The sequence below is a fragment of the Aedes albopictus genome, chromosome 1, assembly GCF_035046485.1.
Source record: "Aedes albopictus strain Foshan chromosome 1, AalbF5, whole genome shotgun sequence".
In the NCBI taxonomy this organism is placed as follows: Eukaryota; Metazoa; Arthropoda; class Insecta; order Diptera; family Culicidae; genus Aedes; species Aedes albopictus.
The window spans coordinates 160,397,365-160,424,263 of record NC_085136.1 but is presented as its reverse complement, the minus strand read 5'-3'; the positions used below and the strand labels follow the sequence as shown (position 1 = coordinate 160,424,263).

Sequence of the window (26,899 nt, the reverse complement as noted above, 5' to 3'; positions counted from 1 at the left end):
GAGATCACAGTTCCTATGGAACTCCTTGGAACTACTCTGATTAATTTATCTATTTTTTTTTTTTAATTTTGTTTGTGTTAAGAATTGTTGCCGTGAGATCACATATTGGAGCAATTCTGTTAAATTCATTTAAAATATTTTTGAAATTTTAGTTGTTATAATAATTGTTGTCATGAGATCACAGTTCTTATGAAACTCCTTGGAACTATTCTGAATAATTTATCTATTTTTTTATTTTAAAAATTTTGTTTGTTTTAAGAATTGTTGCCGTGAGATCACAGTTCTTATGGAACTTTTTGGAACTATTCTGTTAAATTCATTGATTTTTTTTTTAAATTTTATTTGTGTTGAGAATTGTTGTTATAAGATCACAGTTATTATGGAACTCCTTGGAGCAATTCTGTTTAATTAATTTTTTTTTTTTCAAATATTATTTGTGTTGAGAATTGTTGTCGTGAGATCACAGTTCTTATGGAACTTTTTGGAACTATTCTGTTTAATTCATTGATATTTTTTTTATTTTATTTGTTTTGAGAATTGTTGTTATAAGATCACAGTTATTATGGAACTCCTTGGAGCATTTCTGTTTAATTCATTTTTTTTTTCAAATATTATTTGTGTTGAGAATCGTTGTCGTGAGATCACAGTTCTTATGGCACTTCTTGGAACTATTCTGATTAATCTATCTATTTTTTTTTTTTGAAATTTTGTTTGCGTTAAGAATTGTTGTCATGAGATCACAGTTCTTATGGAACTCCTTGGAGCCATTCTGTTTAATTTATTTTTTTATTTCATTTGTGTTGAGAATTATTGTTGTGTAAAATCCAGCCAAAAATTTTTAAAGAGGGAGAGGAGACAAAATGTCAAAATTAAATTTGTATCAGCCTTATTTCGCTATAACTCGGACAATCTTAAACCCATCTATTTATTTTTGTACATGGAACTCTTTGGAGCAATTCTGTTTAATTCAATCAAATTATTTTTGAAATTTTAGTTGTATTTAGAACTGTTGTCATGAAATCACAGTTCTTATGAAAATTCTTGTTTATTTCATTGATTTTTTTTTTAAATTTTATTTGTGTTGAGAATTGTTGTCGTGAGATCACAGTTCTTATGGAAGTTCTTGGAACTATTCTGTTTAATTCACTGATTTTTTTTTTTAATTTTATTTGTGTTGATAATTGTTGTCGTGAGATCACAGTTCTTATGGAACTCATTGGAACTATTCTGAATAATTTATCTATTTTTTATTTTAAAAATTTTGTTAGTGTTAAGAATTGTTGCCGTGAAATCACTTATTGTCATATTTTTAAATATTTATTTGTGTTGAGCATTGTTGTCGTGAGATCACAGTTCTTATAGAACTCCTTGGAACCACTCTGATTAATTCATTTTTTTTTAAATTTTTTTTTGTGTTGAGAATTGTTGTCGTGAGATCACAGTTCTTATGGAACTCCTTGAAACTATTCTGAATAATTTATCTATTTTTTTTATTTTATAAATTTGGTTTGTGTTAAGAATTGTTGCCGTGAAATCACTTATTGGAGCAGTTCTGTTTAATTCATTTAAATTATTTTTGAAATTTTATTTGTGTTGAGAATTGTTGTCATGAGATCACAGTTCTTATGGAACACCTTGGAGCCATTCTGTTTAATTCATTTTTTTATTTCATTTGTGTTGAGAATTGTTGTCGTGAGATCACAGTTCCTGTGGAACTCCTTGGAACTACTCTGATTAATTTATCTATTTTTTTTTTAATTTTGTTTGTGTTAAGAATTGTTGCCGTGAGATCACATATTGGAGCAATTCTGTTAAATTCATTTAAAATATTTTTGAAATTTTATTTGTGTTGAGAATTGTTGTCATGAGATCACAGTTCTTATGGAACTCCTTGGAATAATTTTTTATTTTAAAAATTTTGTTTGTGTTAAGAATTGTTGCCGTGAAATCACTTATTGATGCAATTCTGAATAATTCATTGTTATTATTTTTAAATATTTATTAGTTTTGAGAATTTGTGTCGTGAGATCACAGTTCTTATTGAACTTCTTGAAACTATTCTGAATAATTTATCTATTTTTTTATTTTAAAAATTTTGTTTGTGTTGAGAATTGTTGCCGTGAAATCACTGCTTGGAGCAGTTCTGTTTAATTCATTTAAATTATTTATGAAATTTTATTTGTGTTGAGAATTATTGTCGTGAGATCACAGTTCTTAAGGAACTCCTTGGAGCAATTCTGGTCAATTCATTTAAATTATTTTTGAAATTTTAGTTGTGTTGAGAATTATTGTCGTGAGATCACAGTTCTTATGGAACTTCTTGGAACTATACTGAATAATTTATCTATTTTTTTTTTATTTTAAAAATTTTGTTAGTGTTAAGAATTGTTGCCGTGAAATCACTTATTGATGCAATTCTGGATAATTCATTGTTATTATTTTTAATATTTGTGTTGAGAGTTGTTGTCGTGAGATCACAGTTCTTATAGAACTCCTTGGAACCATTCTGATCAATTCATTTTTTTAAATTTTATTTGTGTTGAGAATTGTTGTCGTGAGATCACAGTTCTTATGGAACTCCTTGGAACTATTCTGAATAATTTATCAATTTTTTTTTATTTTAAAAATTTTGTTTGTGTTGAGAATTGTTGCCGTGAAATCACTTATTGGAGCAGTTCTGTTTAATTTATTTAAATTATTTTTGAAATTTTAGTTGTATTAAGAATTGTTGTCATGAGATCACAGTTCTGATGGAACTTCTTGGAACTATTCTGTTTAATTCTTTTTTTTTTTAATTTTATTTGTTTTGAGAATTGTTGTCGTGAGATCACAGTTCTTATGGAACTCCTTGGAGCAATTCTGTTTGATTCATAAATTATTTTTGAAAGTTTAGTTGTGTTGAGAATTATTGTCGTGAGATCACAGTTCTTATGAAACTTCTTGGAACTATTCTGAATAGTTTATCTATTTTTTTTTTGAAATTTTGTTAGTGTTAAGAATTGTTGCCGTGAAATCACTTATTGGAGCAGTTTTGTTCAATTCATTTAAATTATTTTTGAAATTTTAGTTGTGTTGAGAATTGTTGTCGTGAGATCACAGTTCTTATGGAACTTCTTGGAACTATTCTGATTAATTTATCTATTTTTTTTTAAATTTTGTTTGTGTTAAGAATTGTTGCCGTGAAATCACTGCTTGGAGCAGTTCTGTTTAATTCATTTAAATTATTTATGAAATTTTATTTGTGTTGAGAATTGTCGTAAGATCACTTATTGGAGCAATTCTGTATAATTCATTTAAATTATTTTTGAAATTTTAGTTGTATTAAGAACTGTTGTCATGAGATCACAGTTCTGATGGAACTTCTTGGAACTATTCTGTTTAATTCATTGATTTTTTTTTTGAAATTTTATTTGTGTTGAGAATTGTTGTCGTGAGATCACAGTTCTTATGGAACTCCTTGGAGCATTTCTGTTTAATTCAGTGAAGAGAATTGTCAGACAAAAGAGGCACAAAACAAGCAACAAAGAAGGTGCGACGATTACTCTTTATCCCTACTGGTAACAGATAATGACATGATCTCGAATTTTTTTTGTTGCAGACGGAAGCTGAATTCGTTGCGTACTTTTCAACTCGTGAATAATCAATTATTGCGTTAGCGTTAGCGTTAGCGTTAGCGTAGTTACGGTATACTTCGTAGATTGGATACTAACAACATTCATGTACCTTTTGCTAATCTTGCTCGGATTGCTTTTCGGAACAAGGCCGGGGAGTTAACTTTGCTCCAATCTTATGCAAGAATACCAAAAGCACAAATGTCATTATTCCCGGCCACGCCCATCTTTACCGTAACTTGGGATAGGGAAAGGAAATGTTGATGTAGCACTTATATAAGAGGCCTCCGACTCAGTGACACTCCCATAAGTACTACGGAGTGGGTGGTTGGGTGGTGTATTATGTAGGTCAAGGATTCGCCTGAAAAGCTGGCGATGGACCCACGGCATTGGTTGTTTATATGGTTAAAATTTAATCTTTTGAAAGCCGGCAATCAAAAGAGATTTTTTTTTATTTATTGCTTAAATAATTATGTTTCTGCTCAGTGAGAGGCCCAAGCAGAACCGATCCCTCCAGGGTCATCGGAACGTTACAATAAATGTTTGAAACGCGTGAAAAAAAGACAAAAAAAAAGTTGGCAGTTCAAGAAAAAAAAAACCTCAATTTACAAAAAAAAACATTTCAATTAAAAAAAAAATCGCGTAAGACGAGTTGAACGAAAATGAAATCAAAAGATAAGTTTTCTATTTATTGTATAAATAAGTATGTTTCGGCTCAGTGCGAGGCACAATCAGAACTGATCCCTCCAGGGTCATCGGAACTTTGCAATGCATGTTTTAAACGCGAGAAAAAAAAATTGGCGGCTCGAGAAATAACAAAATAAAAGAAAAGAAAAAAACATAAACAAAAACCACGTTAAACAACAACAAAAAACATCTCAATTCAATCAAAAAAAAATAATAAATAAATAAAACAAGAGCGCGTAAAACGAGTAAGAAAAATGGCGATCCGAAGAAAAAAATTCTACAAAAAACACGTTTACATCCGCGACATTACGACTCGGCTCGAAGAAAAACGACGCGGACAACGTGATCTACCCGCCACCGAATGATATGGTGATCTTGACCCTTCAAAATATAAGAAAGATGTTTCGTCGTCTCGACCACAGGGTTGCCCACTTGTACATCTGAAATAGAAAATAGTATTAAATGGTGATAGGATCACAACAGTTACATAATTTTCGGAAACAAATCTCTCTAGACGTAGACAAAAATTACCTGACTCCTCCTGAAACAAATGGTTTATTAACAATGAAAAACATACAAAAAAAGTACACCAAATTGTGATCTTGGAATTTTCTTGCATTTAAATTAACAAAGCTAAAAAATTACAAGATCAAAATTTGTTATGGTAGATCTTACGCCGTAACGCACCATTATAAGGTGATCTACCCACGTTACGGGGCTCGTGAATAATCAATTATTGCTAACCCAAAGTCGAAACTGTTTGATGATAGAGCTTCCCCAGAGTTGCAGTGTTTGCCGACTCGAAGTTACCGTTCGAAAATCGCATTGCAAGGCTTAAAAATCTCTAAACTCGTGGTGTACGATGTTAATCCCATTATTTTCAAGTTAGGACAAACTTATGTCGCATGGGTTTGTTTGTCGCAACAAATACAGGTTGCGACATTGTCATTATTGTTGCGCGATGGTTGAATTTTGATTCACTGGTTTAATTCATTTAAATTATTTTTGAAATTTTAGTTGTGTTGAGAATTGTTGCCGTGAAATCACTTATTGGAGCAGTTCTGTTCAATTCATTTAAATTATTTTTGAAATTTTAGTTGTGTTGAGAATTGTTGTCGTGAGATCACAGTTCTTATGGAACTTCTTGGAACTATTCTGTTTAATTCATTGATTTTTTTTTGTTAAATTTATTTGTGTTGAGAATTGTTGTCGTGAGATCACAGTTCTTATAGAACTCCTTGGAACCATTCTGATTAATTCATTTAAATTATTTTTGAAATTTTAGTTGTGTTGAGAATTATTGTCGTGAGATCACAGTTCTTATGGAACTTCTTGGAACTATTCTGAATAATTTATCTATTTTTTTTTATTTTAAAAATTTTGTTAGTGTTAAGAATTGTTGCCGTGAAATCACTTATTGATGCAATTCTGGATAATTCATTGTTATTATTTTTAAATATTTATTTGTGTTGAGAGTTGTTGTCGTGAGATCACAGTTCTTATGGAACTCCTTGGAACTATTCTGAATAATTTATCTATTTTTTTTATTTTAAAATTTTTGTTAGTGTTAAGAATTGTTGCCGTGAAATCACTGCTTGGAGCAGTTCTGTTTAATTCATTTAAATTATTTATGAAATTTTATTTCTGTTGAGAATTGTCGTGAGATCACTTATTGGAGCAATTCTGTATAATTCATTTAAATTATTTTTGAAATTTTAGTTGTATTAAGAATTGTTGTCATGAGATCACAGTTCTTATGGAACTCCTTGGAGCCATTCTGTTTAATTTATTTTTTTATTTCATTTGTGTTGAGAATAGTTGTCGTGTAAAATCCAGCCAAAAATTTTTAAAGAGGGAGAGGAGACAAAATGTCAAAATTAAATTTGTATCAGCCTTATTTCGCTATAACTCGGACAATCTTAAACCCATCTATTTGATTGTTTGTACACTGGTAGTATTCAACGTGTCTACCTGAGTACAAATTTGCATGTGAATTGGTTCAAAATTATTATTATCTCAATCTGTTTTGAACAATGAACAACGGTAAAACAACATCAATAACCTGTCGGTCACATTAATTTAAGAAAATGGTGATGTGTTATGTGAAAAAAATCATATACAAAAATCCATGAAATCCTACAGCAGCTTCACCAACCCATTTATTTTTGGGGAAATATCGAAATTGTCTGGAGGAGTTCTTTCAGGTGAGTTTTATTATCTTTCCACTATTCATACTCTTAACAAGATGGTTTCTCTTGCAGACTTTGGTCAAAACCATTGTCATTAATTTGAGAGAAGGATTCCATGAAAACTGTGCTGGAAATGTACGAACAAACGATTCTATTGTACATTTTTATTGTACCAGCAAGTTTGAGCTCTGATAACGTAACATGAACAATACGTAAGTTAAACTTCATTTCTATAAAATATAGTCCTAACTAAAAGTGTTATTTTTTCTATAAGATATTTTTGTCTGACCGAGTTCCTGCGATGAAGATGAGATGAAGGCATACGGAAGATATGCGAACATTTGAGCATGGGGTGATCGTGGAGGCACGTTCGCTATATTTTTGTTCATAATTAAGTTTAATTATGAATTATTTTTTGACGAAAATAGAATAGTGTAATACAGCCATAATAAATTGTTTACCTTTTGCATCCGTTTTGACAGTTAGTGTACTGAGGCTCAGTCAAACCGATTACCAAAACCCGAAGCTTCCCCACACCCAACAATCAAATTTTCTCAAAATCAATACGTGAAACCTAACGTCGGACGTAGTGCGCTGGACAGTAGACCTGGCCCTCTATCCAGCGCACTGTGCCCGATGTACGTCCGACACACGGTTTAAGAGAAAAATCGATTTTCGCGTGTCAAAAATTCATTCAAAATTTTAATAAAACATCATTTTGAGTGTTAACTGTTAACGCCCTGACCTTACCAGATGGAGTGTATATGGGATTCGACATAAGTCGGTACTTACGTCCACCCCCTCAGGAGACAAATTTTAATGAAACGATATTTTGGGTGTTAACTGTTAACGCCTTGACATTACCAGATGGAGTGTATATGGGATTCGACATAAGTCGGTACTTACGTCCACCCCCTCAGGAGACAAATTTTAATAAAACGTCATTTTGAGTGTTAACTGTTAACGCCCTGACCTTACCAGATGGAGTGTATATGGGATTCGACATAAGTCGGTACTTACGTCCACCCCCTCAGGAGACAAATTTTAATAAAACGATATTTTGGGTGTTAACTGTTAACGCCCTGACCTTACCAGATGGAGTGTATATGGGATTTGACATAAGTCGGTACCCACGACCACCCCCTCAGGAGACAAATTTTAATAAAACGTCATTTTGAGTGTTAACTGTTAACGCCCTGACCTTACCAGTTGGAGTGTATATGGGATTCGACATAAGTCGGTACTTACGTCCACCCCCTCAGGAGACAAATTTTAATAAAACGTCATTTTGAGTGTTAACTGTTAACGCCCTGACCTTACCAGATGGAGTGTATATGGGATTCGACATAAGTCGGTACTTACGTCCACCCCCTCAGGAGACAAATTTTAATAAAACGTCATTTTGAGTGTTAACTGTTAACGCCCTGACCTTACCAGATGGAGTGTATATGGGATTCGACATAAGTCGGTACTTACGTCCACCCCCTCAGGAGACAAATTTTAATAAAACGTCTTTTTGAGTGTTAACTGTTAACGCCCTGACCTTACCAGATGGAGTGTATATGGGATTTGACATAAGTCGGTACCCACGACCACCCCCTCAGGAGACAAATTTTAATAAAACGTCATATTTGGTGTTAACTGTTAACGCCCTGACGTAACGTATGGGATTTGACATAAGTCGGTACTTACGTCCACCCCCTCAGGAGACAAATTTTAATAAAACGTCATTTTGAGTGTTAACTGTTAACGCCCTGACCTTACCAGATGGAGTGTATATGGGATTTGACATAAGTCGGTACTTACGTCCACCCCCTCAGGAGACAAATTTTAATAAACCGTCATTTTGAGTGTTAACTGTTAACGCCCTGACCTTACCAGATGGAGTGTATATGGGATTTGACATAAGTCGGTACCCACGACCACCCCCTCAGGAGACAAATTTTAATAAAACGTCATTTTTGGTGTTAACTGTTAACGCCCTGACGTAACGTATGGGATTTGACATAAGTCGGTACTTACGTCCACCCCCTCAGGAGACAAATTTTAATAAAACGTCATTTTTGGTGTTAACTGTTAACGCCCTGACGTAACGTATGGGATTTGACATTAGTCGGTACTTACGTCCACCCCCTCAGGAGACAAATTTTAATAAAACGTCATTTTTGGTGTTAACTGTTAACGCCCTGACGTAACGTATGGGATTTGACATTAGTCGGTACTTACGTCCACCCCCTCAGGAGACAAATTTTAATAAAACGTCATTTTGAGTGTTAACTGTTAACGCCCTGACCTTACCAGATGGAGTGTATATGGGATTTGACATAAGTCGGTACTTACGTCCACCCCCTCAGGAGACAAATTTTAATAAACCGTCATTTTGAGTGTTAACTGTTAACGCCCTGACCTTACCAGATGGAGTGTATATGGGATTTGACATAAGTCGGTACCCACGACCACCCCCTCAGGAGACAAATTTTAATAAAACGTCATTTTTGGTGTTAACTGTTAACGCCCTGACGTAACGTATGGGATTTGACATAAGTCGGTACTTACGTCCACCCCCTCAGGAGACAAATTTTAATAAAACGTCATTTTTGGTGTTAACTGTTAACGCCCTGACGTAACGTATGGGATTTGACATTAGTCGGTACTTACGTCCACCCCCTCAGGAGACAAATTTTAATAAAACGTCATTTTGAGTGTTAACTGTTAACGCCCTGACCTTACCAGATGGAGTGTATATGGGATTTGACATAAGTCGGTACTTACGTCCACCCCCTCAGGAGACAAATTTTAATAAAACTTCATTTTGAGTGTTAACTGTTAACGCCCTGACCTTACCAGATGGAGTGTATATGGGATTTGACATAAGTCGGTACTTACGTCCACCCCCTCAGGAGACAAATTTTAATAAAACGTCATTTTGAGTGTTAACTGTTAACGCCCTGACCTTACCAGATGGAGTGTATATGGGATTTGACATAAGTCGGTACTTACGTCCACCCCCTCAGGAGACAAATTTTAATAAACCGTCATTTTGAGTGTTAACTGTTAACGCCCTGACCTTACCAGATGGAGTGTATATGGGATTTGACATAAGTCGGTACCCACGACCACCCCCTCAGGAGACAAATTTTAATAAAACGTCATTTTTGGTGTTAACTGTTAACGCCCTGACGTAACGTATGGGATTTGACATTAGTCGGTACTTACGTCCACCCCCTCAGGAGACAAATTTTAATAAAACGTCATTTTGAGTGTTAACTGTTAACGCCCTGACCTTACCAGATGGAGTGTATATGGGATTTGACATAAGTCGGTACTTACGTCCACCCCCTCAGGAGACAAATTTTAATAAAACGTCATTTTTGGTGTTAACTGTTAACGCCCTGACCTTACCAGATGGAGTGGTACTTACGTCCACCCCCTCAGGAGACAAATTTTAATAAAACGTCATTTTGGGTGTTAACTGTTAACGCCCTGACGTAACGTATGGGATTTGACATAAGTCGGTACTTACGTCCACCCCCTCAGGAGACAAATTTTAATAAAACGTCATTTTGAGTGTTAACTGTTAACGCCCTGACCTTACCAGATGGAGTGTATATGGGATTTGACATAAGTCGGTACTTACGTCCACCCCCTCAGGAGACAAATTTTAATAAAACGTCATTTTTGGTGTTAACTGTTAACGCCCTGACCTTACCAGATGGAGTGGTACTTACGTCCACCCCCTCAGGAGACAAATTTTAATAAAACGTCATTTTGGGTGTTAACTGTTAACGCCCTGACGTAACGTATGGGATTTGACATAAGTCGGTACTTACGTCCACCCCCTCAGGAGACAAATTTTAATAAAACGTCATTTTGAGTGTTAACTGTTAACGCCCTGGCCTTACCAGATGGAGTGTATATGGGATTTGACATAAGTCGGTACCCACGACCACCCCCTCAGGATACAAATTTTAATAAAACGTCATTTTTGGTGTTAACTGTTAACGCCCTGACCTTACCAGATGGAGTGGTACTTACGTCCACCCCCTCAGGAGACAAATTTTAATAAAACGTCATTTTGGGTGTTAACTGTTAACGCCCTGACGTAACGTATGGGATTTGACATAAGTCGGTACTTACGTCCACCCCCTCAGGAGACAAATTTTAATAAAACGTCATTTTGAGTGTTAACTGTTAACGCCCTGACCTTACCAGATGGAGTGTATATGGGATTCGACATAAGTCGGTACTTACGTCCACCCCCTCAGGAGACAAATTTTAATAAAACGTCATTTTGAGTGTTAACTGTTAACGCCCTGACCTTACCAGATGGAGTGTATATGGGATTCGACATAAGTCGGTACCCACGACCACCCCCTCAGGAGACAAATTTTAATAAAACGTCATTTTGAGTGTTAACTGTTAACGCCCTGACCTTACCAGATGGAGTGTATATGGGATTTGACATAAGTCGGTACTTACGTCCACCCCCTCAGGAGACAAATTTTAATAAAACGTCATTTTTGGTGTTAACTGTTAACGCCCTGACGTAACGTATGGGATTTGACATAAGTCGGTACTTACGTCCACCCCCTCAGGAGACAAATTTTAATAAAACGTCATTTTTGGTGTTAACTGTTAACGCCCTGACGTAACGTATGGGATTTGACATTAGTCGGTACTTACGTCCACCCCCTCAGGAGACAAATTTTAATAAAACGTCATTTTTGGTGTTAACTGTTAACGCCCTGACGTAACGTATGGGATTTGACATAAGTCGGTACTTACGTCCACCCCCTCAGGAGACAAATTTTAATAAAACGTCATTTTGAGTGTTAACTGTTAACGCCCTGACCTTACCAGATGGAGTGTATATGGGATTTGACATAAGTCGGTACCCACGACCACCCCCTCAGGAGACAAATTTTAATAAAACGTCATTTTTGGTGTTAACTGTTAACGCCCTGACGTAACGTATGGGATTTGACATTAGTCGGTACTTACGTCCACCCCCTCAGGAGACAAATTTTAATAAAACGTCATTTTGAGTGTTAACTGTTAACGCCCTGACCTTACCAGATGGAGTGTATATGGGATTTGACATAAGTCGGTACCCACGACCACCCCCTCAGGAGACAAATTTTAATAAAACGTCATTTTTGGTGTTAACTGTTAACGCCCTGACGTAACGTATGGGATTTGACATAAGTCGGTACTTACGTCCACCCCCTCAGGAGACAAATTTTAATAAAACGTCATTTTGAGTGTTAACTGTAAACGCCCTGACCTTACCAGGTGGAGTGTATATGGGATTCGACATAAGTCGGTACTTACGTCCACCCCCTCAGGAGACAAATTTTAATAAAACGTCATTTTGAGTGTTAACTGTTAACGCCCTGACCTTACCAGTTGGAGTGTATATGGGATTCGACATAAGTCGGTACTTACGTCCACCCCCTCAGGAGACAAATTTTAATAAAACGTCATTTTGAGTGTTAACTGTTAACGCCCTGACCTTACCAGATGGAGTGTATATGGGATTTGACATAAGTCGGTACCCACGACCACCCCCTCAGGAGACAAATTTTAATAAAACGTCATTTTTGGTGTTAACTGTTAACGCCCTGACGTAACGTATGGGATTTGACATAAGTCGGTACTTACGTCCACCCCCTCAGGAGACAAATTTTAATAAAACGTCATTTTGAGTGTTAACTGTAAACGCCCTGACCTTACCAGGTGGAGTGTATATGGGATTCGACATAAGTCGGTACTTACGTCCACCCCCTCAGGAGACAAATTTTAATAAAACGTCATTTTGAGTGTTAACTGTTAACGCCCTGACCTTACCAGTTGGAGTGTATATGGGATTCGACATAAGTCGGTACTTACGTCCACCCCCTCAGGAGACAAATTTTAATAAAACGTCATTTTGAGTGTTAACTGTTAACGCCCTGACCTTACCAGATGGAGTGTATATGGGATTCGACATAAGTCGGTACTTACGTCCACCCCCTCAGGAGACAAATTTTAATAAAACGTCATTTTGAGTGTTAACTGTTAACGCCCTGGCCTTACCAGATGGAGTGTATATGGGATTTGACATAAGTCGGTACCCACGACCACCCCCTCAGGATACAAATTTTAATAAAACGTCATTTTGGGTGTTAACTGTTAACGCCCTGACCTTACCAGATGGAGTGGTACTTACGTCCACCCCCTCAGGAGACAAATTTTAATAAAACGTCATTTTGGGTGTTAACTGTTAACGCCCTGACGTAACGTATGGGATTTGACATAAGTCGGTACTTACGTCCACCCCCTCAGGAGACAAATTTTAATAAAACGTCATTTTGAGTGTTAACTGTTAACGCCCTGACCTTACCAGATGGAGTGTATATGGGATTTGACATAAGTCGGTACTTACGTCCACCCCCTCAGGAGACAAATTTTAATAAAACGTCATTTTGAGTGTTAACTGTTAACGCCCTGACCTTACCAGGTGGAGTGTATATGGGATTCGACATAAGTCGGTACTTACGTCCACCCCCTCAGGAGACAAATTTTAATAAAACGTCATTTTGAGTGTTAACTGTTAACGCCCTGACCTTACCAGTTGGAGTGTATATGGGATTCGACATAAGTCGGTACTTACGTCCACCCCCTCAGGAGACAAATTTTAATAAAACGTCATTTTGGGTGTTAACTGTTAACGCCCTGACGTAACGTATGGGATTTGACATAAGTCGGTACTTACGTCCACCCCCTCAGGAGACAAATTTTAATAAAACGTCATTTTGAGTGTTAACTGTTAACGCCCTGACCTTACCAGATGGAGTGTATATGGGATTTGACATAAGTCGGTACTTACGTCCACCCCCTCAGGAGACAAATTTTAATAAAACGTCATTTTGAGTGTTAACTGTTAACGCCTTGACCTTACCAGATGGAGTGTATATGGGATTTGACATAAGTCGGTACCCACGACCACCCCCTCAGGAGACAAATTTTAATAAAACGTCATTTTGGGTGTTAACTGTTAACGCCCTGACCTTACCAGATGGAGTGGTACTTACGTCCACCCCCTCAGGAGCAAATTTTAATAAAACGTCATTTCGGGTGTTAACTGTTAACGCCCTGACCTTACCAGATGGAGTGGTACTTACGTCCACCCCCTCAGGAGCAAATTTTAATAAAACGTCATTTCGGGTGTTAACTGTTAACGCCTTGACCTTACCAGATGGAGTGTATATGGGATTTGACATAAGTTGGTACTTACGACCACCCCCTCAGGAGACAAATTTTAATAAAACGATATTTTAAGTGTTAACTGTTAACGCCTTGGAAAAATATAAGACTAAAAGTTAGGTATTGTCTAAAGCATTACGCAGAAACAACATTAAATAATGTTTAACCCTCTAATACCCAAATTTTTGATTTTGATCTAAATATCATTTTTCGTCATCTAAAATCGATTTAAACATGTTTTGGAAGATGATTCTTTTTAATTCTCGATTTTGTGAATTTCGGTTTTTGATTTTTCTAATTTTTATTTTTGAACATCCCCACACTTTTATATTTTTCCTGGAAGCCTATTTAAGCTGCTAGTACACAGGGTCAAATATTTGTCCGAAAAGAAACCAATGCTCAAACATCTTGTTTGACTCGACCAAATTTTCATTAGTGTCAAACTGATGTTGTTTCTTGAGTTCTTTCCTTGTCAAATATTTGACCCTGTGTACTACTGGCCTTAGGAGACGGATTTTTTGAGATGAAAACATTTTCAGATTTTATGATTATTGTTAAAATATTTTTATTATAAATTTTTTTCATAGAAAATTTTATTTTCCGTATAATTTTAAGAAAAATAATTTTAAAGTGTATTCGATTCCATTAAACTATTTGACTATGATAGTATGATTTGGGAAAAATTTAAAATATGTAAATTGAAGCGATTCAATACAAAATATACAATGGCTTCTGAAAGGTGACTAAAACATCAATTTTTCAATGATTTTTAAAAAAATGTAAATAAGCTTCAAAAGGCATTAAAAACCATTTTGAGATATTCAGAATAGTCTTTGATATCAGTCAAAAATATAAAAAAAATGATTGTCTACGAAACAAAAAATACAAAAATGCTCAAACTATACCCCGTCTAAAGGCGGGGTTGGGAATTAGAGGGTTAAAGACACTGCTGTGAAAACCCCCACTTGCAGTGTCTTTACTTCGTTTTTCTCTCTTTTTCTTTCTTATCTAAGTAAGTTTATTCGTGTAATACGGTTTACACGTCTCATTTTCCTTTTTTTTTTCTTGCAAGTGCAAACTTTTTTACAAATGTTATCCTTTTTACGTATTAAATAATAATATATGCTTATAGGGTGAACGCTCCCTTAGTGGAGGTAGCACCAATAGTGGTGGTCGTGGCAATTTAGCACTATTTCGACCCAAAAACACGCAAATGACATTTTTAATAGATGCATTATATTTCATTAATGACATTAATTCAGTTTTGTTTTCATGATTCGACAAAAACCTATTTTAAACAATTATTTTCCTAAATTTTTTGGCTCCTTTGCACCTAATGTGGTGGTAGTGTTCCTATAGTAGTGGGTCTCATAAGAATTCAGCCGTGTACCTATAAATAGAAAAAAAACCGAAATAAACGATGATTTTTACATTTTTCCTTGTTGATTTACATGAAAAACTATCGATTAATTTTTCAGAATTTTTATTTTGTGGTATTATCAATTTCATTTAATTATTTTAATACAAGGAGCTACTAATAGCACCACTATTGGTACGTTTACCCTAATTATTATTTATATTTTGAATGAAACCTCATTACCATCGTGGCACCAGTTGTGGCCTTCCATGACAATCTGATGCGCCCGAGAGACCAACCGTTTGAGTGATTGGAAAGTTCCGAAATGTCCTGGTCAAAGGTGTAACCAGCACCTCGTGGCGGAACCGGTTATTTCATCCGGTGGCAGCCCCGGTTATCCGGATCGGACCAGAGGATGTCACACGTGGGTCCCTCGCGTGGTACTTTCTGCAATCTTCCAACGGCCGGATGTGGCCCAGCGTGTCGTTCGAGGGACTGAGACCGCCATGCAAACAGAAGATTTGACCATCGACCAGGGCCATCAGCGGGAGATAGTCAAACAGGTCGGTAAAATACTTCCAAACGTTCGGGTTGCCGCACTTTTGTAAGCACGCATCGTAAAAGTCGTATACCTGTGGTCTAGCGGAACGGATTTCCCCGCAGGATTGTAATTCTCTCAGCGCCACCAGTAGCATCGCTGTTTCGGTTGAGTAATATACACGACCAACGTAATCGCCCATGAACAGAAAATTAGTGTGAGGCGATCGTCCGCCCACCCGGAAGGGCTCCTTCAGGTCGTGGAACTGACCGTGCACATCACCACGCACTGTCACCGGACATTTTACCTCCTTTGCCAAAATTTCCATCGCCTTATCACACAGGGTTTTCACTTGGGTTTCAATTGTTTGATATACTGGTCCAAATCGTAAGTGTCGCCTTGTCATTCATCCTTACTTTTTCCTCCGCTCTGCTTTACTCCCGACGGGGGATCGGTGCGAGAGGTTTGCTGCTGCTGCTGCTGCTACTAATTAGCCAAGATTTTGCTGCGGCCTTTCCCAACCAATTTTTCACAACAAATCTCACACTCGCGGGCGGCAAACGGGTAACGGGAAAATGGGCACACTCGACGCGCACGACGGACCGTGTTCCGGTACGGGTCACAAACCGGATTCGAACAGCTGAAATACACAAGCAATTAAATAAAACCAAAAACTCCCTTGCTGGACGACGGCGGCCGTCCGGATTTCAATAACAACAAATCACTGTCATTCCGCTCGATCTCGGACCGGGAGACACTCACACATTCGCAATTTTTGCTATGCACGTTTTGTATGTATTGGTGACGCAAAAGCTAGTGCACACTAATACATTCACAACCCCATAGCAACCGATGGCACCCACACATTGCAGTTTGTCAATGTGTGGTCAAAAATACTACTCGAATTTTTGTGCGCGCAGGCGCACCATCAAATAAGCGCGGAAAAGTGCTTCTACCGCCGACAAGCTACTTTTGCGCCTACAGCAGGCGCGTTTATGCACGAAATATGCGCGCATTGTTTTGGGTGTAGTGATTAAGGCTAGGGATCGCCAATCCGGAGACGGCGGGTTCGATTCCTGTTCCGTTCGGGAAAATTTTCTCGACTCCCTGGGCATAGTGTATCATTGTGCTTGCTTCACAATATACTAATTCATGCAATGGCTGGCAAAGAAAGCCCTCCAATTAATAACTGTGGAAGTGCTCAAAGAACACTAAGTTGGAGAGAGACAGGCCAAGTCCCAGAACGTAGAGCCAAACAGAAGAAGAATAAGATGATACATAGAATGCGGTGTGACTACCGCAGTATATACAAGTTCGCTAGCACATAGGTACACACTATTTAGTTTGGAAACCACTCTCCCCTTGAGTAGAACAAACAGACTTGCTAGATCGTTGCAGTGCAGTAAACATAAATACAAAGGAAGCCACTGTTCTCATCAACCGAGTGAAGGCGCGCAGTTTTTCCCGCGGCGTCTGCTAGCTGATGCAAGTGGGTATGGAAAATCGTTTAGCTTCGGACGACGATGGGATAGGAGCAGTATAATCTCCTTGCCACTTGATTGCGCGAGAAGATCGGTAATGTGAGCGCACGCGGACGAAAAACCACTTATCACAATGCGCTCATCGAGGGAAATGTACGTTAGATTCGTATGGGGAGCGTCCATTCCCTCTCGGATTTTATTTTTTCGCCAAAATCAACGACCAACAGAACATGCTGAGCAGATTGCCACCCGCGCTAGTTAACCCCACCCGAGACGATGATCATGTGCGGTGGGCATTTATTTTCGTTCTATCTGGATCCAACTGGGGTGCAAGTCGCAAATGTAAACAAATTAAAGTTAATATATCGCTTAATAGGTTTGCAGAAGGTCTATGATGTGACCGATAGAGTAGGTACATCCCGTCCCGGATCTACTTGGTGGCGAATGAACTCTCTAACGTGGGAAAATTGGTTTGCAAGGTGCCACTTTGAACTAGGGGTCGATACAAAAGGATAGAATGTTTCCATAGACATGCAAAGGGTCTACCAGAGCACTTCAAGCAGTTTTGAATACAGTTATTCAAATATTATGTCTACCAAAACATAAGTATAAATGAACTAGAACAATCGCAATCGCGCAGACAACCAATGAATGGATGGGTCCAGGTAATAGCTCAACATTAAATCTCATCCAGGAATACCTACTTGGAACACAGAATTATTCCAATAAAAAGTAATTTTCCACATCATTTCTCTTCGAATTACCACCAGGATTTTTCTCTGGGAAAACAAAATAGTTTGCCTTAAAGATTTCGTCGATTTTTTCCGGAGATTTTACAAAGAAATATTCAAGATGTTTCAGTAACATGTTTTCAAAGACTGTGTGATTCTAAAAATTTAATCACACCAGTTTAAATATACCTTGAGTGTTAGCATTAGCATTGAGTGAGTCGCACATAATCGTAAGGTGGGACAGTTCTAGACCGCTGTTATGAGGATTGTCTCCATCCCGTCCGAATCAAAGCACAAAGATTTGGGACTGATTGTTAGTGAAAGGGTAAATTTTTGACCTTTTTTTAGCATATATGACCGCACAATTCGTAGTTGCTACTCCGTGATTGACCAGAGCAATCGAAATTGCACAAGGAACCAATGAATAGGGCTTGGGACTAGCTTCCCAAGCAGCACACTTTGTTACAAACAACTATATCACGGTAATTTCTACGCAACAAATTGAAAAATCAATTTTAAATGACTGCAACGTAGCTATGTCACCGAAAAAGCGCAGGAGGAGCCTTTGTGAAACATGTCGTTCGTTGCATAAAATATTAGATGGTAACCAATGTGTAATATAGTTTGTTTACACCGCAATAGAAAATAAAACTCAAAGTTACATTGCTAGTTTTGTCATAACAGTTATGGAAAATGATGAACAGTGGATCAAAAACGGCGATTGGAAAAAAGTATCTCTCAAGTAAAATGGAAATGTGTTTCGTCGATGCACCGTCCTAAAATTGACTGGCAATTGTATTTTTAACTAGCGAAAAACACGTGCGGTTGCAAAATTCGAGATCTTTAGCATATAAATTTGCACATCGCACTGATTCGTTGTACGATTTTTGAACGGGAAAAAGGATACTAGACTTGTAAGGCCAGTTTATTTGTCAATTCTGATAAGTTTTCTTTTCTATTCTGTTTGCTTAAGACTCCATAATCACAATTGAAAGATATATTAGCTCAGGTTTTTGTAACTAATCGCCATTGTGATGATCGGGCAGAACCTACATTGCCGGTTGGATGTCCGAAGATATCAATATCCACATCAAACATTCCCAAGTAACCAAGCTGCTGAAGCTGTACGTATTGCATACATAACGCACATATATTGACATGCATTACTCTATAAAAACCATTAAAGTTGAAATAAAGCGGGAAGTGGCGCCACTATTGTTGAATTACGATTATACTAGTATAATCGCGCCACTTGCCACTTTAATTCAACTGTAATGGTTAATGTAGGGCAATTCATGCCAATATATGCGCTTTATATGAATATGCAATACGTATAGCTTGAACAGCTTGGTTACTTGGGATTACTTCATACAGAATTCCCAACTATAAGTTTGAAAACCAGATTTCACGGAACCGTCATACTTGAGTTTTTTTTTAACTTAAACCCTAGCGTAAACCCGTATTTCGACCCAATAAGATAAATTTAAGTTAATCGCACTAGATGAATTACCTTTCCTCTATCAAAAAATATACTCAAGAGTAGGTAAATTCAACCCAAGACCCCCGCTCCCCTTAAGCAAAAAACTCAAATTTGAGTTCCCGAAATTGACTTATTTGGCCCAAGATCCTCCCTTGAGTCGATGCATCTCTGTTTGTTTGTTTTATGGGAGACTAGTTTATTCGATACACTATATTTTTTGGTAAAATTCACTTAAAATATATGTAGTTCAGATTTTCGTGAGCTACTTTAGCATAATTCGTATTTGTTAAGTTTTAGCTTACAAACATATCTAATTACTAAATACTTTTGACATGCAGTGTTGATCTTTACCTACTAGTAGCAGGTAGTAGGTTGCACATGTGTGACCAAGTAATCGTACGTTTATGCGCGTCTCATATGCGTTTACAATGAAACAACAAAAAGTTACACTGTCGTCATTTGGCAACGACTTTCGGTGATACATGGCAACTAAATATTGACTTCGCAGCAACTGGTCTGGTCATTTGTTTTGGTTTTTGGTTTCGTTGTAACAAGATAATGGCAAGAATGTAACTTTCTGAATTTGACAGTTCAGGAGCATATTACACGAAAGCTACCATGTGACATTAATGTAGCTTCTGCAAACTTAAGGTTGCATTGCGATGTCTGAGCAACCAAGATGAATTCTGCAAATATAGAACAGTTAGTTACGATCAGTCTGAAGTGAAACGGCTATGCAAACTTTTTTATTTTTCTAAAATATTCCGTAAGTTACAAGTGCTACTTGGGTTACTATTCTCAATGTACACAGTTCGAGAGCTCTCAACTTTAGTAAGGTCAATAACGGCGGCGGCCACGTCCTTACGGTCATCGAGGATGGGAAGGAATGTTAGTGAGACAAACGTTGTTATGAAGACCGCAAATCGCTGCATCTCCACTAGCCTGGCCCAAATACAAAAATGTCGAAAAATTCCACGGGGCACCCTCTAGAATCTAGAAACTTAATTTAGTTGCGGTTACGGCCAACGAAAGCAGGATGAGGACATCTTCCCCCGTTTACTCTCGGTTGTTATATGCAGCACGTGTTTGTCGGTTGTAGCTTGCGCGCTACATCATAGGCAGCTATGTAATTTATTATTATTTGGATACCCATCCACTTGCGTGAGCAATAGCAATTAAGGACAACATAGCCGCCTATGATGTAGTGCGCAAGTTTCGAACGGAAAACACGTGCTGCATATGACAACCGAGTGTAAACTGGGGAAGATGTCCTCATCCTGCTTTCGTTGGCTGAAACCGCAACTACATTTAGTTTTATCGTGATATGGTCTTCTACAAAGTTGTTTATTAGGGTATTAACTACGATTCTTTCAATTCTGAGTCAAATCTAACACGCCAAACTGGCGTGCTGTATGAGAGTTTGGAGGTCATCTAATTTCCCATATATTTGGACTGAACATCCCATACAAATCTTCAACTCATTTGCGCCAGCTCAGTTTTTAACAGATTGAGCTGAATCTTTCACAGATTGTTCTTCTCGTCCAAAGGCACGATTCTAGAGGGTGCCCCGCGAATTTTGAAAACTTTTTTTTCGTGTCATACAAATGTGGGCCGGTCTACTCCACGTTTGCCACAGGAAGGAATTTTTGTTAGTAGGGTAGGGTACATTGTCAATCTGGGAGTCACCTATGGTTGGTGATATGATTTGACAATGGATCAATCAACACTAAGTTTCGCGCACAATCATCCACTTTTCTATACGAAAACATATCTAATTAAAAAAAATCCTGTCACGCGTGTCCACCCCTTCAGGGAGCAGAAACTTTAAGCTCATTCCACACAGGAATAAACTGAACGCAACAGAGGACATCAATAAACCAAAGCATATGCATTCACAACATGGAACAACACAATACTAAACACTAAACACCCGCACATCTATTGTTTATGTTTTCGAACTAGTCAATTACGAACGGGAATGATTATGCTGCGATACTCCTAGTTTGCTCTTCAACTTGATGGCATTTTGTTGAATTACTTGATCATTCGGTTGAATATCTGAAATATGAATAAATTAATATGACATCGTACGTCGAATAAACTACATACGCTACATACAGCTCTACGGCGAGCCTAACATCTGAAAGGTGACAAAAGCTGTAAGGATACGTGGGCAGGGCACGTTGTGATAATCCTAGACAACCCTGCAAAACTACCAGGGCTCATGGTGTAGTGGCTACACGTTCACTTCATAAGTGGTTGGTCCTGGGTTCGATCCCAGCTCCAGCACTTGCAATTTTTCGTCAGTTGCTCTTCCCCCCGGAGAGCGACTGACCCTCTTCTGAGCATATGTTCTAATGGACCCGAAAACTTGAATATCGGCTGACGGCAACTCATAACGGACCCCCAATCGGACTGTGAAAGGAATAAGAGCTACACATCAACATCCTCGTGTACATCATTCTACCATAGACTGGGTAGAAAAGTGACAGCAGCGCAAAGGCAACCAGTTCGATATAGGGGAACTTACGTATTTTCAGCAGTGTTGTTCCCTTCGTCGTGGGGTTTTTTTTTGAAACCTGTTGATCTCAAAGTTGGCCTCAAATCCTTCCCAACCAAGCTGAGTTATATACCCAAATTTCAGGCAATTTGGCCCACAAAAACCCCCCTTGACGAAGAGAACAAACCTGCCGATAATAGCCTTTTGTCACCCTAGTAGAATTAGAATAGAATACATTTAGGCGCTGTACAAAGTGTAATTGCAGCTGCCAATTGAAATTGCTCACGCAACGCAGTGCCCTAGTGGACAGAAGTGCTGTAAATTACGAGATTAAAGAATAATAAAAATATAAATAAAAAATAAACCTACAAAGCTGGTATTCAGAAGACATCCAGATGATACAAGATGACCTGGAGGACAGTGTGCAAGATGGGCGGACCGGGTGCCGAACAACGATCTGGCAAGTGTGGGACGCGGCCGAGGATGGAGGACTGCAGCCACGAACCGAGTGTTGTGGCGTGATGATTAAGATACGAGGTGTAATGGTTCCCATCGATCAGTCTCTCAGATATGCTGAAGAGTAATGATTGTTTTAGGCTCACGAAAAGTTCAGATCTGCTATGCAGAAATGTCTGGGCAAGGGAGTCTTTCCGGAGGTTTGAAAGAGATAGACTGTGGTCCATATGCCGTTTTAATATTTGTATGGTTAGGTTAGGTTAGGTATCTTTATTAGAGAGATTTTCAGCCCGAGGCTGGTTCATCTCTAATATTTGTATCATATTTAACCTGATATGCTGCAAATATTAATGTTTACAAGAAAATACCAGAAGTAATTTTGGTATTTCCAGGATGCTTTTCAATATTGGCTTTGCAAGCACTACACAGAAAAAAATATTCATGTAAAATTCAGCGAGAAATCATGCACGTAAAGGGAATGCTAGAGTTAGTGTATATTTACATGAGATATCATGTCAAATTACGTTACAATCGTATAAATTTCCACTAATAGTCGCGTAACCGGTTGTAGTCCATGATGGTGTACGCGATGGTTGGCGGAAATTACACGATGTAATGTAATTTTACATTATATCTCATGTAAAAGTGCGCTAACTTTAGCATTCCCTTTATGTGCATGATTTCTGGCTGAATTTAAATTACATATTTTTTTCTGTGTAGAATAGAATAGAATAGAAATCCCTAGAGGTATCTTAGGAATAATCTCTGGATAAATTCCCGGTAAAATTTCTGAAGAAGTCTTAAGAAGTAAATCCCTAGATAAACTATTAAACAACGATTCCTGGGAAAAGCCCTGCAGGAACACCAGCAAAAATGTCTGCATCAATCTCAGTCGGAACTTCTAAAGGGATCCCAAGAAAAACTTGTTAATGTACTACAGAAGGAATGCTTGAAAAAATTCTTGAGAACATATTTGAATGAATTCTTATAAAAATGCATGAAAGACTTCCTCGATCAATTCCTGGATGAATCACAGCAAAAATTTCTGGAGGAATCCCACCACGGATTCCGCAAGTTCTTCTTCTGTATGGCTCTACGTTCCCACTGGAACTTGGCCTGCCTCTCTCCAACTTAGTGTTCTTTGAGCACTTCCACAGTTATTAATTGGAGGGCTTTCTTTGCCAGCCATTGCATGAATTAGTATATTGTGAGGCAAGCACAATGATACACTATGCCCAGGGAGTCGAGAAAATTTTCCCGACCGGAACGGGAATCGAACCCGCCGTCTCCGGATTGGCGATCCATAGCCTTAACCACTAGGCTAACTGGAGACCCCGGATTCCGCAAGTGTTTCCTATAAAAATTTTGGGACAAGTCCCAGGAAGAATCCCGGCAGTAACTCATGCAGCAATCCCAGCAGGAAACCTACAGCATTCTTTATTACACCAAAGAACCTAACCTCAACACGACTGACAATAGTCAGGTCATTTTGACAGATGTAACATGATCATGAAAAAGACGGCAACAAGATCGATAAAGTATAATATATTATCCGTCTTTTTCTTGCATGTGTGTGGACTATCAAAATGACTTGTGATTTGTCAAACATTTTCATGGCTAGCTTTGTTGGTTCAGTAATTGAAAATTAAGAAAATCCAGTGATGCGAATCCACAATCTTCCAATGAATTGTAAAGTATTTATTTTATTATTGTAAGTAGATATGCAGACATGCAGTCATTACTCGGGTTTGAGGAAAATTTTCAAAATAGCTCCTAGTAATAAACAATATTTGGGATTCCTCCGGGAAGCTTATCTGAAATATGTTCAAACAATGTGGGATGACTTACATTCGAAAAGTGTTCTAAGATTTATTTTAAACTTCACGATTTTGATTGCAATTTTCATGAAAGAAAATGCATACAAATTAAAAACAAAACTTTCCTAACGAGTCAAAAAACCTGTTTCTTTCATAATTTCATAATAATCGTGAATTTTCGCCACAGGAGTTTCTTATTTATTTGTTCTCCAAAATAACTCCAAAATTCTTTCGGAAATTCGTGTAGCAGTCTTTTTGTTTTCTTTTCTTGGAACATTTTTTTAAGTTCACATCAAGTATGTGGCAATTCTAGTCCCACCTAATGGATCTGACAGGAGCCAACATCTATCGTGTATCCACAACAACAAAGCATTGGATTTACAAATGTTTACATACAAGATGTTAGATTCTTAAACATGGCGGCCTCGCACCCTGGTAGTTCATATAAACATCAAAAATTCGGTTAGTTGATCTAGGAACAGACATTTTTCAATAGTCCTAGAAACAAAAAAATCTTGAAAAGTCAGGGAGTTTTATTGATTCAGTTCTGGACTTCAGTTCTGGACATTCTGGACTTGTATTTTAATACTTTTGATGTTTCTCAATTATTTAAAAAATCGCCCCCTTTTTTAGTATTTTTGCCCCCCAATTTTGGTTATTCAAATTTTCGCCCCCTTCGACCTGGTTTTCGCCCCCTGGGGGGCGATTTCGCCCACTTTGGGAATCACCGATTTACAAGAATAATTTCCAATGTGGAGCGGACCTGGTGTGATGGTTAGGACACTTGACTGTCACGCCGAGGACCTGGAATCGAATCCCACTCCCGACAAACTCACAAAATATGAGTTCTTCCTTCGGAAGGGAAGTAAAGCGTGGGTCCCGAGATGAACTAGCCTACACGCAGAAAAATATCGATGAGTTAAACCTAAAAACGCGTCGATTTGCTTCTATCATTCTCGTATGCATTGAAGCAATTCATCGCTTTTATTGTTTCTATTCTACTATATCATCAAAACAACAATTTTTTTGAATTGAATCAAATATGCGCTTTGTTTTTATTGTCAACAAACATCCATTATTGTTTCTATCAAATAAATTTTTAGAATCAACAATCTGGATGTTTTATGGTCACCATTTTGTGTTTGTAAGAAAAACAGAGGACCTTTCCTTGCGCGAAATTGCTGAGTCAAAAGTGCGACGTATAGTAATCGTAATGTTCGTTTTCGTTCGATTTTTTGTTATGCTGCTGTCAAAATAGTAAGTGCAACTGTGGAGTCGTCATTTTACTCATATCCTTGATCATTTTAGAAATTGTACGAGGTAAGTTGAAGATAATTTCAGAACGACTGATTGAATTATATGTTTGCTTATTTATTTACATCAGAACTTTTTTTTTCTTTTTAGATCGAATATTCAGTGATGTTGGCTCTGCAGGAATTCGTTCAAAAAAAGCGCCGCACTACCCATTTAAAAACGTAATCAAAATATTTTTAGAATCATTTATTTTATCTTAAATTGTGTTATTCGATATATAGTTACATACTACTAATGTCTGTATTATATTAATACATACATGAAAATAAAACCTAATCAATGAAGTTGTTTTTAATATAAAAAATAGGATTTATAAGTTTTAAGATTTATATTTATTGAAACAACAAATCTGAGTATTAGTTTCAATATGGCTTCTTTTGTTGTTTCAAAACATTGTTTTTGTAGATTTGATAAATTGTATTTTTGTTTCAAAAAAAAATATGTTTTGGTTTTGACAGCTAGACGTTTTTGGGCATTTTTAGAAACAACAAATTTCATTGTTGTTATAAATTTGTGAATTTGTTGAATCAACAAAATTTATTGGTAAGCCCTGAGTCTACAATAAAATTTGTTGAAACTATGCGTAATTCTTTTGAGTTTACAATAGATTTTTCTGCGTGTAGGGCTAAAAATCTCGTTAATACAGATAAAAAAAATGTCATTTCCCCGAATTGATTATTAGCCGGAAGTCATTGTCAAAGAGAATACTGCTGTTCTACGCATAATTGTCCCATGTTATTATTTGTGTAAAAAGGTGTCAATTTTTATCCAAGATTTTGTCTTCTTATGTGCGTCGGTTATTCTTTCTGAACTTGAAGGCGTTAATAATAAGATTAGTATGTGGAGCAAATATACTGAATATTTTTTTTCCTTCTTTTATCATAAGATGCTATTCCGTCATATGTATATTTTTACAGTGGCAGCGCAGTACCGCCTTACTGTATTTTTTTCATTGAGGTTTGGGGTCAGGGCATATTTCTACACTAAACAAGAACATGAGATCACCGAGTTTAAAAATGCTGTAAACAGGTATCATCCTTCAATAATTCTAGAGCCAGAGTCGTTTTTAAGTTGAAGCATTGTTTTTGGCAAATAAAAGTCAATCAATTTCACTCAAAATCACAGTTTGTCCCAAAACATCTTCGTGCGAAATGAACCAATCTCATAGAATCTCGTAGGTCGTCAGGATTTCGAGATATTTTGACTGAATGACGCTAATTTTTTGGTTGTTTGTAGCAATACATATAAAATCCATACTTGATCGATAGTATACTCCACTGACGAGCTGGCACGAAACCACGCAAAACAATTTTTCGTCTACCACGTGAAGATATTCCATAAATTTTTGCAAACGATAATTTCTGCAAAACTTCAGCTTCTCAATCACGTACTGAAGTGAATCAACATTAAACGGTTATTCAACGAGTGCGAAAAAAAATACCCAAGTCCATAGGGTAACATCGGTAAAATGTACGTCACATCCACAATTTATA

At 37.2% G+C, this 26,899-nt stretch overlaps 1 protein-coding gene and 1 pseudogene across 1 annotated transcript in view; both read right to left on the bottom strand.

Moving 5' to 3' along the window:
• Nucleotides 1–26,899, bottom strand: part of LOC109427706 (pre-mRNA-splicing factor ATP-dependent RNA helicase PRP16) — a 102,876-nt gene that overhangs the window by 33,147 nt on the left and 42,830 nt on the right. The gene's annotated exons all lie outside the window — the stretch shown is intronic.
• LOC134285232 (serine/threonine-protein phosphatase PP2A-like) overlaps nucleotides 1–26,899 on the bottom strand; it is a 33,610-nt pseudogene extending 6,711 nt beyond the window's left edge.